Source organism: Watersipora subatra, chromosome 3 (assembly GCF_963576615.1).
Source record: "Watersipora subatra chromosome 3, tzWatSuba1.1, whole genome shotgun sequence".
In the NCBI taxonomy this organism is placed as follows: Eukaryota; Metazoa; Bryozoa; class Gymnolaemata; order Cheilostomatida; family Watersiporidae; genus Watersipora; species Watersipora subatra.
The window spans coordinates 27,501,868-27,516,261 of NC_088710.1; the positions used below are offsets into that span (position 1 = coordinate 27,501,868).

A 14,394-nucleotide genomic window follows, 5' to 3' on the forward strand; every position below is an offset into this window, starting at 1 on the left:
TGGATACCGAACATCAAAAAAGGTCTTTTTATGCTTCTGTCATCATTATACTTTTATTTACAATACACAATCACAATGTTTTACAAAACTTGAACACAATTTTTACAAAGTAATATATTTTTAATAAGAATTTTTTAAGCAATATATTATTTAAACGTTATTTAGGACGTGCCTCCTGTTTTTCGAAAGGTGTTGGCATCGATAACAAAGTCTGGGAAAGTAATCACCTCATCCTTGTGGGCGCAGACCATAATTAAATATAGGTGAAAGAAAATCAGATTAGAAAACAAGATTAGCAGGATAGCTTTTGTACTATTTCATGGCCCTCGAAGAATCCGTTTTCATGGCATGGGAGATATGTGCAGCCACCGCGCAGTTGCTGTTTCCTTGTTGCAAATTTGCACAGACTTCGCACTGATCAGTGCGCAGTGATTTCAGTGCGAAGACGCCGTTTCCATGATTCGGAAAGGGCGCAACTCCGAAGCACTGCGCATCATGGGAAAATAGTGTATGTCAAAAACCCTCCTAAGAAGGTTGAACTGGCTAATTTTGAGCACCTAATATTACTGCTGCAATATTTGGGTAGCCCTTTTGCTAGATTAATTAAACGCTCATGCTCTAATATTGTTCGATTCATTTTGGTTCAGTAAATGTTTGTTCCAGCTGTCTCAAGCCATTTTTAGTCCTAATAGTTCTATAAAACCACGGGTACGGGTACGCTGTAAGCCTCATAAGGACACAACAGAGAGCATTTAAATCCAAATTGCTGATTACAGCTGTCTGATCAGAACTTTGCAGGATAAAAATAAACTAACTTGAATTGCATAAAATTTGCAAAGTTCTCACAATTGTATTCACATAGTTAAACAGCTGCAAAATGGCTGAAGACTGTTTTGCCATAGATATGTTGGAGATTATATTCATGACCAGGGGAGTGTCCTACTACATGACTGACCCTGACACTATATTGAACTCATAAGTGATGTTACCACTTATACCCCATACAGAGTGAAGTAGCAGGGATAGCTCAATATGTATGTGTGCCTGTGTGTGTTGGTCTGCGTACTGCTACTCATGTTTAATTCTCAGCTTGACCTTTGGTGTATTTTAAATGCCAATGCGCTGGCTGAAGCTCACTACCCTTTCTTGAAGGTGACATTTACGAGCCTATTTAAGACCTATTAGCTATAGGAGACTGGGCAATGCAAAGCAGTGATGTCCTACATAAATAACCACATGCTTTGTGACAGAAGGGCAATGCTTTGTTCACTTGCAGCTGGTCAGGCAAGTGAGTCATCATTGTTTACACTGAAAGAATCAAGAGACATTTTTGTTGCTACACGTAATTTGATATAACTACTAAAGCACACAAGATATTTGTTTCAAATTTTAGATACAACGCTTATACACTATGTATTTCCTACCCTGCAAATTTGTAAACATGAAGTTGAATATTTCATATAAAAAGTGCGAGTAAAAGTGTATATTGATGCACATGTATTCCAAAAGATATTGCAAAATTATCAATGTTGCCATATGCTATGGGCTAACATGTCAGATAGCTAGGTGTACAAACTGATTTCAAATGCATACACACTGGTACATCGTACGCTGATTGCAGTCTGCCATGAATATAAATGTTGGGTCTTGGGTGTTATGCAAACAGCATCAGCAAACTCGTAGAAAACAAGCGACAAATGGTACACTTTTCTAGACATACTGTGAAAGGCTACACATGACTAAAGACGACCAGTCGGCTAAGCCTTGATCTGAGATTCCCTTGTTAGCTGCTACCTTTGTAGCCTCCTGATGAATTATAATCCTGAAATATCTGGAGGTGATATTTTAACTAACGTTGCGCTGTGCAGTGGAACGAGCATGGAAATCCCTGATGCAAATTGCTTTGTAAAACCGATGAAAGAGTTTTAGTGACCACCAGCTTGTGTATGTCTGCAGTGATTCCTTGTAAGTCGACACTCTGCCGTATGCTCAGTTCTGAGCCTAGACATATCTTTGTGATGACAGGATGAGGTGGAAACATACCACCTCTATCTTTTACACTGATTAGTATCGCATCAGGGGATGATGCGTAAACCTGGACAGGAGGCTATAAAGCTGGTGCAGTCATTGCAGTTGAGTTTTAAGCTCTGTACCTCATAACCTGCTAAATAAATATCATATGCTAATATTATTATAAAAAGCATATGTATCAACCATAAAATAAATTTAACTACATATCGCTGATCTGCTGCAGTATTATTTCAAGCCACTCTGCTTTCTGTATATCTGCTTTATACACTAACAATAAGTGAAAGTAGCTAATACCAAAATACATTTATATACCCAAATTATGCACCACAATATGAGCAGCCATGCAGTTTAGCATATGCAGCGAGGCTGCAATGTGTGCCAGATATTTTGTTTTGTAGAAAACCTGGAAATATTGGTCATATTTACCTACCGATGCACTCCACTATGTTCGAGCCAGACCTTGACAGTTCGATTTCCAGCTGTTCGCTTGATTTCAAATCATCATGGAAGTCATCGTCACCTTCTACATGACTCTTTCTTGGTTTAGATGAGAGAAGTAGAGGCAGGAGCCATCTGTGTCATTAAAATCACGTTTTAATTGCATAACACAATTGCAAAGAATGTTATTTTTAATAAATTTCGGTAGGTCTCAGGATCTTTTCATGAGTGACATCGGAATACTGTGCCAAAACTTATCCAAAGTTTCCAAACCAGCCATTGTACTTACCACTTAGATTTAATAGCAATTAATTTTATAAATATTATTAAATTCACATAAAAGCTTTGCATCCATAAAGCTGGTTGCCGTATGACATTAATTAATACTCAGCATTTAGGTGGCTGAATGGCATGTGGTAGAGTCGCAAGTGGTGATAAGTGAGCATGCTAGTCACAGTAAATGTAATAAACATGGGCTAGTTAAGTTGAATCAAAAAGCACTAGAAACAGTATTGCTGTTTTTCTAGCACAAAAGCCATTTTAAAGCTGATCCAAAAAATAGGTGCGAGCTTAGCAACAAGGGTAGTTACCATTTTTAGAACACATTCTCCTATTCTGTAATATATTTGATTGTTAATGTGTTTGCTTGCAGATTTCGATGCCATCTACCAAGTCCAGCATACTAATAAGTTAAGACGAAGAATCATAGTGCTATACTTTTAAAATTATAAAATAAAACACATTTGTCTACCTTTGGGTTGTTATGTATAGAGTTCCATTATAACATGTTTTATAGAGAAAACAAATAAAGCAATTGAGGATTTCAGGCCTATGCCAACAATAATAAGTCTGACAAAGATACTGATGCTCAGCAAACCAAGCCAATCAATGATTAACCAGATTTTTGAGAATACAATAGAAACACTCATGAAGAGATCTGCCATCTTACAATATTCAGTTATGAGATACACAGTTTTACAAGCAACTTGTGTGGAGTATAGTATGGAAGTTAGTGATGTACTTGCGGTTATTATACAATGTATATAGTTAAAATCAATACACTCAGATTTTCAACAGTTTTGCTGGAAACAATTTGCTGTTAGAAAGTTGCTGGCAGCAAAATCACAAACTACTATCTACAACCACCACAAACATGCTGCTTCAGTAATGAACTTGTCAATTGAATAGTTCACTGATGACATAGAAATTGTAATGACCCTCTGTTTAAAAGATTATTAACTATAAGTGCTGGATTGGTGGTTCAAGTAGTTGGTTTATGATTTGCGAATTTATAAAGGACTGTATTTTAGGTGTAGATTTAATGTCAAGAATTAGACTGGTTTGTTTTAGTTAAAAAACTTTAAAACAGAATATATTTATTAAAAATTCAAACTTTCAATTGCAAAAACATGAAATATATGAAGGCTAATCAAGTCAATGGCCGATGCTCATTGCGCAAGTCTAAAAATATAAAGAGTGATACAAGAGCAGAGTGATACGTAGAGCGTGAGTAAAATATGGAGTTCGAATTGTTTCTGATCTACACAGGCTTATATATGTTTGCCTAATCAGTCAGGCAATCGTCACATCCGTAGATCACAGACGATTGGGCGCTGCAAAGCTTCCTAGGCAGTAAGCGAGTAAGTACAAGGAAGCAGATAACATTTATGCTAAGCAGTAAAATAGCAGGTGCTAATAAGTTGGAATAATAAATCTGCAAGTAGCCTGGGCATGGCTCTCGTGGGGATTGGGAGAGAGAGCCTGGGACACATCGCAACACGCGGGGAAGACAACTCTAAAAGCCGACTTCTGAAGTCGCTAATATCACAATCGTTATTTCCGAAGGAGTATCATGTGACGGTCTTATTTATGATCTCCGCGAGTATTATGTATTATTTTTAATCTGAATTGGCAGCAAACAAACGCTGGTTAGTAAGTATGAAATGTCGGTTGCATAATAAAGCAATAACGACAGTTATATTATTTCATATGTTCAATTCATTATGTTTTGATTTAATTATAATAAAAAATTGAATCAATTGAATAAAAAAAATTCACAATAACAATACAAACATAGCAAACGAACAGCAATAGAACAACAAAAATGAATTGCACGCTGCTAGTAAAGAAAAGTTTATCTAGTAAAAAGTAATCTCAGTTTTATTTTACTCACGAGTATTATTATTCGCGACAGTTATTATGAACAACTCGGATCTACCACTGCAAAACGGTGCCATCTGAAAGCAAATACTCTTTCCGAAGCCAATAGGAAGAACTATAAATTGGTCAAAACCTGCGATAATATGTTGTAAAACTTGAGACTGTTTTGGTCTCAGTGTGACTATGCCTAGCTTTGATAGATGAATTTTGAATGGCTCCATTTTTATCAGTATAGGAAATGAAACTGCTAACGTGAAAACGCAAGAGAATAGTAGCCTATGGTTCCTATCGTTTTATTATCAAACGAGGTATTTCGTAACCACCCAGCCTATCAAAAAAATAGCGCTTTTTACTAGATCAAGTCACGTTACCATGACAATAAGCTTTTAAACGCGCCACATCTAATACATCGTGAGATACGAATCTAACGACACGCTTCCATTAGTATCAGTCTGAGCGTCATATGTAACATATGTCGCTCGTTTTGCAGAAGTTATCTTACCTTTTTTTCGCTATGTGTCCCAGGCTCTCTCTCCATATCCACCACGAAAGCCATGCCCAGGCTAGCTAGCAAGAGTCCAGAAAGCTGTTTCCTAATCACATCAGAAATGGTTAAATAAAAGGGGATGAGTGGTTATGTAAGAGGTGTATAATACTCTTAAAGATGTAGTTGCGTCAAAAATGAAATTAGGACCCATAAAAGGCTAAAACATCAGCTACAATTTGATGCCTTTTTTGTCTTTGTAGTCCAACCCTGTCCAGAGATATATGCGTTTGAATGAGGCCCTCTTTTAAAAAGCTCACGTTCCAGCGGGTGCCAATTTCGTGACGTAACTAGTTTGTTTTCTGAAACGAAACGACGAGCGATAAATATGAGGTCGCTTCGTTAGCCAATCACGATCGCGAAGTTTTTATATAGACCGTAATAAATGTTATCACTCGTAAAACGCGTTGTCTGTGATCTCGAAGATTCTCATCGCTAGAGAATTCATGCTCATCGTTACTGATTCAACGCGTTTCAACAATTACTAAGTTATAGATAGTTTTAAAATGGCTTCAAGTTCGAGCGACCGCTACTCAGAGTTATTTGAGCAACGTTTAGTAAAAGATTAGAGTAGACAGCCTATAGCCAAAGCTGACAGGCGTCAGCAGCGTTTTGCTGCAGAAGAAGACAGAATGGAGGTAAATTAACTTAGTCTTCTATACTTTAGTAAATGTAATATTTTTTAGTCATAAATACATATACTAATTAATAAAATGATAATTCTTTGCTATCTCCAATCATCGTTTCATAGCTTATCTGCCGTTTTACCTAGCTATAATATTTTTTTCGAATTTTCTTTGGTAAATTAGAGTCATGATTACAAATTATTTTCACACGTAGGAAGTGGGTAAAATCGATTGATCATTGCAAATCTTTAATTTCCAGAACCAAAGCTTCGAATCGTTGGCTTGGCGTACTTGTGCCTTTATTAAATGTTTATTCGTTTTTAAAATTACACTCGCAATTTATTTAACTCCCAATTTGGAAGCTGTCAATAGATACGCTTTAGAATGACATATCTATGAATGACATATTTATTGCATCTTCTTTGTTTACATTTACTTGTTTTACTGATTACAGAATGTTTATGTCGTCCCACCAGCCGAAGAAGCTTTGTCAGTGTGGAAACTGCTATAAAGGAGAAAGCAAGACTTGAATGCGTGCTGGATGATGTTTTGTTTGAGTTTGTTGCAGTAGATGAATTTGTCTTATTGTATCAGCTAATACTATGTGAGTGGCCACGACTTGATGAAGATTTTTAATAAAAGCTTTATGCCGAGATGAAAATATTTTTGCTTGTAAAAATTATATAATAAAATAATATTGTTGAAGATAATGCAAAACATGATTTGCAGAATATTGTAGTGAATCGGATATGGTATATGGGTGTCCGCAGAACTGGAGAATGTGAGTTCAAATCTAGTTTGCAGCAGACTTCTCATCCTTAAAACTCTATCCCTGTCTATATTCTTTTCAAAGAGGTGGCTTGCTTATTTCAATTATTTAGCATTCGGTAAGAATACTAGTAAGAAACTAGTACGTAGGTAATAGGCGACATAATGTGGGCGGGGCTTATGGGAGGCTGTATATCGTTTATATGGGTAGCTGCAGAACTGTGCTGATACAAAGACCGCGTTCTACATAAAGTGACTAGACAGCATTACCGTAGACCGGTAGAATTGGTAGTCGGTACCCAAATGTTTACACAACATTTGGAGAAAGTGAGTAGAACAAACTTTCAATTTTCGTTATTTGAGGCCTTTCAAACATTCATAATAATGCATCTGTAGCAGGATTTAAAATTTTATTCTAGCCAACACGAGCAAATACAAAATAAGATATATGTCAATAGAGCCGCGTAAGACTAGACTTTTATCGCAAATAGCCGATGTGAATACGAGAGATAGAGAGAGGTTGCCAAACGCGTGACATCATTTTTGGCGAGGCTGGGCACGTTTTTGTGGCCTGAGCGTTTTTACGGTGATCAGATTTTTTCGGTTTTAATCTTCAAATATCTTGGCAATGCGATCGCGTAACACAACAAACAACATATCAACTGATAGAGAAAAAAAAATGCTTTCTTTTAAGATCAACTTAAATTTTGACGCAACTACATCTTTAAGACAGGATGCATAAATACTAATATAGAAGTTGAATAACATGATGAGTTCCTTTGTTTCACAATGACAAGTATTCATGGGGTGTGTAACTGAAGATTACAAATGCTGGTCGCTTCACAAAATGGCACAACAATGCACGATTATATTAGCTCAAAATTCAAAGGCAGACACTACCACTGAAGCTGCAATAAATTAGAACTGGAAACAATTGCCAAAAATGAACTAAAGTCAGATATATGCTTCTACTGAGAATACCCTCTAGAGAAGAAAAAAAACATCAGTTTCTATTAAGCCCCTACAACAAACTAATAAGCATTAAACCTGACACCACTGCCCTACTAGAGCAGATACACGATGTGACCAACCAACAATATTCGTTACAATAGCTTTTGCATAACATAAGTTTCCTCCTAAAAGCAGAAAGCTAAATCTAGCAGACTAAAGCTGCGGTCACAGCAGCCGATTTTGGGTCCATTCTCTGACCAATTTTTCTACTGACCAAGAATCGTATCGTGTGAACAGCGCAAACAAGCCTGTTACCGATATAGTCCAAAGAGAAAATTTTTTTTCAAAGCCGATATTCTATTTGAGTAGCCAATGACATCTTTTTTACCGTGAGTCATAGTGTCATTAAAGCCTGGTTTCCATATGACAGCACAATGATCGTGCGCATTTAATGCATTTTATAGGCCGCAATGCGGTGTTTCCATCTCGCGCGTAGGCACCACGCTTGCATTGGACAGAGTGGATAATTTCCTTACTTTTTCGTAGGAGAGACAGATTTCTTCGGAAAACAGCCCTCCGTTTGAATTATGGGATGGGTTGACAAGGTCTAGCGGTGTATTGTGGGATACATAATCGTGCGCACCCATCGCAAGGACCCATTCTGTTGGATCCTTGCGATTAGCGTACGCACGTCGCGCTATCGTCGTGTGTTGAAGTTTCCATATCACAGCTGGCCTACGCACGCAGGACGTCGCGGCCTTGTGCTGTCATATGGAAATCAGGCTTTAATATGAACACCATATTTGTCTTCACACCTGTGTATGCTATTGTCATAGCTTCACTCATGAGTAACAGCAACCCGGAAAACTGCTGTGGAACATATAACTGCTGCGCACATTATGTTAGCAAAAGATCGTCCTCCTTATGGTTATCCATTATTAGCGATGAGCACTGCAAAATAATCAGGCAGTTTGCTAAAAAAGTTCACTAAAAACATTGTAGGAAACAGTCAGCAAAATTCAAGGAGTGACTCACTAAAATATATCAGCTAAAGTTATCTGACCCTGCAAATAAAAAACGGACAAAATCACCCACTCTCAGATCAAACTTGGCCTCTGCACAATGGCTGATCTGAACGCAGCTTAATACTAAAGCCTGGTTCACATATCGATTTCGAGACTCTGGCGGTAACTTGCGCAGCAAAACGCTTGCGGCACTAGGCTCGGTGGCATATGTTCACATATAAGCTACATCGCTAAACATAATCGAGGAATCACTTAAAATGTTCGCTCACCATGCCGTTTCTATAATGGTGACCTTCACCTGTACGAGCATTACATGAAGGTTTTGCCTGCGGCATTTTGCGAGCATTTGAACAGCCCTAAACTATTGCGAGGCCGTCTGCAACTATCGGCGGTCCTTGGCTGTACCCGGCGCATAGGTTCCCATTTCACCGCTAATAGCATGCGGTGCTGTCGCCAGTACTTTGCGACGTGTATGGGAACAGGTGAGTGACCAGAGCACACATACACACACACAAACAAACTGCTTATGAATCATTCAATAAACTAGTGGACAACCAAAGCGACACAAATGATTGTCCATCCTGGTTAGGTTATTAAACTATTGAGGCACTCTGCTTGCGCAAACTCTAGTGCGTTCTATACAAGAGGTCAGAGGCTTTTCTGCTCCTTCCAACCTCGGACAAACAGCACAAATAAGCCTAATTGCCAAAGAAATAAGTATAACATCATAATTCATGTAGTAATTGGACAAGCACTGATCATTCTTAGTACCAAAGATGGCTGTGATTCTTTGTAAAGTGCTTAACCTCATCCTATTCTGATATTCGATATTCTAGAGCACTTGCACTATTTAATTGAAAAAATAAAATAAAAATCATGACTAGGCTGAATTATTAATAACAGTGACTATATACATGTAGAAATGTGTGTATACAAAGGTTACTGCTGCAGCAGAAGCTACTTTGAAAAACTATTGAAAAAGTTTTTATGGACGATACCAGTACAAATGTATAGCAATGAAGCACACCACGGTACTTTGTAGATTTAGCGATTGCTTTATAAGAAACCGAAAATAGGAATGTAGCAGGACATCTGAAATTGAAACGTCACATTAAAAGAGAGGTAATGGATTTTAAAATGATTTTATAAAAATGAAACAAATGGTAATATTAGTTAATAGTAAAAATTACATATACATTTAGTTAGTAACCTACAATCACAATACGGATACCGAAAACAAGATGGCCGAAAATCACAATCTTGTGGTTAGTTATGCGTGTTTGCAAACTTGCGATTACAATCTTCGCAAGTTTAAATCCTCTGCGAAGCGAATTTTTTATTACTAAAACTATCCGTATACAACTGGACCGACCGACTAACGCTCACATTTATATATAGATTGAATGTCATCCGCTGCTAACAGTATTGCATTGTAACATATTGCCACAATTTATTTTACCATTGCTTTAACTTATTGAATAATTATATTAATTACACTAACTATCATGGTTGTTTTACTTTAATTTTGGTCAGCTGCCAATGACATCTTCGATAACAGAATGACTTTGGAGAGACCTCTGCAAAAGGCTATGTAATATTGTATAGCCCTTCGGACCTCTATAGAACCTCTCAGCTATGTATGCATGTATGGACCACGTGATGTAATGGAAGGTGCACCAGTAATAGATTCGCTTACTTGAAACACAGCCTTTTAGTAATGTTGCAAAGGTGACACGCTAAAGCTGTGGTCACGCGATGACCGAACTGACTTAGGTTTGGAGGTTAGTTTACTTTGGGTCGGCTAAGCAACATGTCACATGGCATCCGAAGTCAGTTCGCCTCCTAGATACCATACGCATGGAGACAGGACACTGTTTCATTGGTAGTTTTTATGTATTTAAACTAAATATTTCTATTGTAAACAAAAAACTTTGAGGAACAATTATTAATTATTATTATACAGCAGACTTATCAGAAGATCGTTCACCTGCTCAGAATAAATCACTCGATAGAAAAATTTTGCCAAACCTTCCATCAACAAAATTATACTTTTTGTTAATATATGAATGTTTTTCTATGCTGAGTACATAACAAACAAAAACAGTCTTCATCATAGTACTGTGGTTTTACATAAATAAAACAGGCAACGATTATTCATCAGGATGAGTATGACACATTACTTATATTCTACAGGAAATAAAACCACAACCATTTTTTAACATTTATGCAAAACTCAAGCACAACATCTTACATTCATGCAACACAATCACAAGTCCGGGAGAGCCTGGTCATAAATTGTTTGATGTTGTTTATTTAACCAAATAAAAAGATCGTCCCATTTCTATTTATCTTTGCTCACACGCACGTAAATAGAAATGTGACGAGTGTTCGGTAGAATTTTAACCAGCCAATAAACGCAAGGGTTCGACCACAAAATTTTGAGCAGGATCGAAATGGTTCGTTTCAGCCAGAAATGTCTTTGGCTGAACAGTTTACAACTGACAGCGACGTTGTTTTGTGTCGTTTAGTTCATTTCGGCTCTCACATGACCACTGACCACCCTTAAAGAGTATTGATGAGTAAGAAATTTGTAAGCTGCGAGTCTAAGATACACCGGTAACTGCTCAGTTGAGCGATAATCCCATTGAAATACAATTCTTGGATAATACTGTGATAGTGTGGCATCATGCGGATCGATCACCCATAGACTCCCCTTCAATCTATTGCATGTGTGTTTCTATTAATAAGACAAAACTGTCACCATAGAGCTATAAGCTGGGCTGACTAATACTTTTTAACGAATGCCATAGCTGTTTAGTAGTTAAAAGTTACCGGAGAAGTGGAATTGTCTGCTCCAAGGAGAGATAGCTTTATTGTTGCAACAGTATGTGTAGACGTGAACAGAGCCGTATAGCACACATGTGAGCTCTACGACCCTGAGAGTGAATTTTAAAAAGCTGAAGTTTTTGTTGTTGATGAAAAGCAGCTTAGCCTCCAAAGCTTTAGTTTTAGTCTTAAAGGTTGACTTGCGACAAAATTCACATTACAGTTATTTGGTATCAAAAGATTCACCATGTCTTACATTGTTGTGTTGTAGGTGCCAAATATGTGGAAATGTGATTACAAGCTCTTGAAAGCTCAAAAACAAAAAGCCGCCGTACATTGGAATCTGTTTATTTCTCTGACGTAGTTCTGACAGTTTGGTTATTGTCTTGTTACATGATGTTCTCATGTGAATTGAAAGGCCGATAAAAAGCTCCATATAAAACTTATCGTAGCACTAGTTTATGACAAACACTTCGGGTTTTACCGAAGACCCCATATCAAATATAGATGCGCGCTACTTTCAATTTTGTTTTGGCTTGATCTAATCGTCACGTCGTAATCTGATCATGTGACCCAATACTTCGCAAATAATTTTTGCAGCAATTTTCGAATATCACATGTGACCAACAGGCTCGTCATGATTATCAGACAATGATATGTACGCCTTCGAACTAAGGATAGAAAGTTTAACGACTTTTTACGGTAAGTTATAATATATCAGAGCTAAAAGTGACTGCATTACAATGACGATAAAATAGACGCGTAAGAACAATAGACCTGGTTTTATTGAATGTGTGAAATATATTTGTAAAAATATTTCGACGAATGAGGTTGCATGAAAGCGTAAACAGAAACCATCCTGTAACAACTACGTCCCATTTGAGCCGCTTTGAAAAGAGAATTCAGACTACGGCGGTCTCATGTGGCTGCGATTAACTGTTGGTTTTTTTAGCTTTTAAAAGCTTTTAATCACATTCCCATATAATTTGCACCTACAACACAACAGAATAAGACATGGTGCATCTTTTGATATCAAATAACTGTAATGTGAATTGTGTTGCAAGTCAACCTTTAACAATAGGTCATATATAACAATCTTATTTTTTGTTCATGAAATGACGAGAACACCTATTGTAGGTTTTCGTAAACAGTGTTAAATAATACAGTGTGATATTCACTGTTCTTTTAAAACCTTTGGCTCAGTTTTTGTCGTTGCTTGTCACAGTAGATGTTACAAATAATTAACAAAACAATGAAGTGTTCAGTTATTGTTATTAGCTTGCTTATATGACATTGTCAATTTACTAAACAAATCTTCCTTTTGCAATTAGAAAAATAGTTTGCGCCCATCTGGGGCATTGGTCAGTAATGACACAAGAAACAACCATCGTAACCGAGACTGTCAACTTGCAGAAAATTCTCACATAGATGATTTATACAGCTTAAAGGCAATTACGCGGCTATATCAAACAGTCAGTTCACATACCCGTTGAAATGATTGTTGTATTGTCAGATTTGCTCTTTACAAAATAAGAAAAAGGGGGATGCACCTTCAAAAAAATTTCCAAACCTTTATGCAATCTTGTTGTTGAATTTAACTCGAAGAGAGATTATCTCATTTATATCAAACTGTAAAAATCACAATTAGATAAATTACAGAATTTAAAAATTACAGTTACTACATGGTCATGTCATAATAATTAGTCTACATGTATTTGCTAGAATAGACCATGGATCCGCATAAAGTTACTTCCAATTGGCAATGCTTAAATAATTTTGGCAAAGATAAATTTTCTTAGAATTGTGTAACATATTAGCAGACAAATCACTGAAAATTATGTTTTTTTGCAAGGAATGTTAGAAGTGAAAAGGTTGCTTTGCTTGTTGTCTGATGGATTATTTTTGGACTCAACAAAGTTTCATGCTGTAAATAAAAAATGATTATTGAGTCTTGACTGACAACTTGCAACTTCGTTTTTCTTTTCAGTCAGTACAATAAATAGTTGTGTAACATAAACATGATGTACTGCTCACAAAAGAATCACCTCAAAATCTCTTTCTCATAAAAGAGTCTTCAACTTATTCACTACGTAATTCATTTTAGGTTGAACATAATTAATTTGTATCAACAAAAGCCATTCAAACAGCTGCTCACAAAATGGGTCAGGCCAAACAAGGCAAGTCTTCGTCGGATGCGATGAAATTCGTATGCTCTCTACGAGCGCGTTTCAGAGCTTTTGTGCTTATAGACGTTGGGAATCATCCGCAATTAACGTTTCACATGAAATGAATACAAATGCTATATATAATACTTATAAGAATCCTTTACTGTCAGTTTCACATGAGCACACACTACAATAGTCTCCATACTAAGCATTTGAACCAAGAAAATTTGAATCCATTCACTTGTAGCTACAAAAAGAGAACCAAACCACATAATATAAAAAAGCTCCAATGAGGGGCTTCCGTCTGATTTAAATTGTCTGTAAGCCCCACAGAGGGGCTTATAGTAGTGCATGAGTTAAATCGGTCACCACAAGGCAAATATGGTATTCATTATTCGATATCAAGTTGATTTCAACCCTTCGGGCACCATTTTCGCAGGTCTGCGAGTGTGCAGTGGCTTTGTGTAAGGCAGTTTTGTAACTGATCAACAATTTGAGGTTTCTTACCAAATAGCGTCAAATCACGTCCATTAGTAGTGAATAAATCACTCGGCGATATTTATTCAGAACTCTTTTAGCAGTTTTAACACAACATCATGAGTATAGGCAGCGGTAATCACATCGGTAGTTTCAGAAAAAATCACCAACTTGTCGGAATCTCCAACAGGTATTCGGCGTTAAGTATGACTCGCTTGGTCTTCCATAACCGTGGTTTTACGACGTTTTGTCAGTTTACGTCTATTAAATCTTTACAAAGAGATTAAACGCGTTTTTGTATTACTGTATAATGAACCAAAATATCAACCGAGATTGTTTGTGGGCATATACATAGAATTTAGTTATAACTTTTCGGAATTTAT

At 36.9% G+C, this 14,394-nt stretch overlaps 1 long non-coding RNA gene across 1 annotated transcript; it reads right to left on the reverse strand.

Moving 5' to 3' along the window:
• Positions 1-1,394: 1,394 nt before the first annotated feature.
• Positions 1,395-14,211, reverse strand: LOC137391578 (uncharacterized). The gene is made up of 4 exons (XR_010978129.1): positions 14,042-14,211; positions 5,132-5,222; positions 2,462-2,604; positions 1,395-2,164 (listed from the first exon to the last, which is right to left on the reverse strand). It is a non-coding gene; the product is annotated as an uncharacterized lncRNA (long non-coding RNA).
• Positions 14,212-14,394: the final 183 nt, after the last annotated feature.